Source organism: Cebus imitator, unplaced genomic scaffold (genome assembly GCF_001604975.1).
Source record: "Cebus imitator isolate Cc_AM_T3 unplaced genomic scaffold, Cebus_imitator-1.0 Scaffold866, whole genome shotgun sequence".
NCBI lineage: Eukaryota > Metazoa > Chordata > Mammalia > Primates > Cebidae > Cebus > Cebus imitator.
In genome coordinates, this window is record NW_016108181.1 from 5,137 (window position 1) to 6,848 (window position 1,712).

Below are 1,712 nucleotides of genomic sequence, written 5' to 3' on the forward strand. Positions count from 1 at the left end.
CTGTGTCTATGTGTATGTGTGTATGCAAAATCAATGGAAATGAGAGGATTCCAATTCACTTTAAATATTTTTGAATTCAATAATGTTGAAGTTATGCTAAATTTTTGTTATATTTGAACCAATAGTTGCATGAGGGTATGACTTAGTGAGTTTAAACAGACATCGGTATTATTTTCCAACTCCCCAAGTGTCTGCTCAGGCTGCCATAACAAAATACCATGGAGTATATGGCTTAACAGAAATTTGTTTCTCACAGCTCAAGAGGCTGGAAGTACAAGACCAGAGAGAACGCATGGTTTCTGGTGACAGCTGTCTGATTTGCAAATGACTACCTTCTTACCATGTGCTCAAATGGCATGGCAGAGAGGGAGAGAGAAAGAAAGAGCATGCTTTCTGGTGTCTTTTCTTGTAAGGATCATCAGACAAAGACTCCTTCCTCATGACCTCACCTCATCTAAAGATAATTATATCTTAAAGGCCCTTGTAGTGTGATGAGTCTCAATCAGATTACTAAAGGATTTTTTTCTGCCACCCAAACCCTGAAGGCCAGGCCGTGAGCCCAGGCCATGGTGCCCAGCCAGAAAGCAGGTGTCCCTGAGAACCCAAACATCCCAGACAGTATCTGAGAACCTACCAAGAAAAAGTCTCATCGTTTAAACACAGTAAGCAAATAGCCAGAAAATTAGCTTAAAAGTGGTTTAAAAATAATAAGTGGTGCAGATTTCTAAAGCTGTCCTGCTGTTGACCAGGAGTGCCTAGTATGTAAATCCTAAAACACTCATCTACTCATCAAGCTGGACTTCTCCAAGTCATTTCTTGATCTCTTGGCTCACTCCCAGTTTGGGGGAGGGTATATCCGTATGATTCCAGGTTTTTCTCCCTAAAGCCAAATCTTCAAATACTATCACCTTGAAAGATAGTGCTTCAACATATGATTTGGAGGGTCCATGAATATTCAGTTCAGAGTACTCTGCCTCTGGGGCGCCCAAATTCATGTCCTTCATGCATGCAAAATCCATGCTTTTCAACCTCCCAAACAACCCTTATTTGTTTGAGAACTGAAACTGCCTTTGTAGAACTAATGAATTAGCCACAAGATTAGAAATTGTGGCTCAGGAGTCATGTAGCCAGAGGTTACAAGGTACATAACCTCACCAGCTGCTTCTATAGATATAGCATCACTATTGTAAAACCTAAGATTGCTGTTCAAGACCCCGCATTCTGTCGGACCAGCTGATTCTACCTGGACTAGTAAGCTGGTTCAACTGGTCTTGTGATCCAACCCAGGAACTGACTCAGCACAAGAGGACAGCCTCAACCCCCTATGATTTAATCCTTGACCCAATTAATCAGGATGCACCCTTCTCTAGCCCTCACCTACCAAATTATTATTTAAAAATCCTAGTCTCCAAATTTTTGGGGAGACTTACTTGAGTAATATATCCCTGACTTCTGTGTGGCTGACCCTGCACTAATAAAACTATTCCTTTCCTGCCCAAAGAACCAGTTGGGCGATTACAGTAGTACAGCCACTCCCTTGGTGTTCTCTTCAAATTTGCATTCTTATTTTTTGCCGTACTGATAGGCCAAGAAATACTCATCATATTGGGAGTTAGAGCTTCCAAACATATTTTTGGAGGACACGGACATTCAATACATAACATCAGGTGATGTAAAGTACAGCCATGTTTAAAAACCAAGGTGCTAAAGAG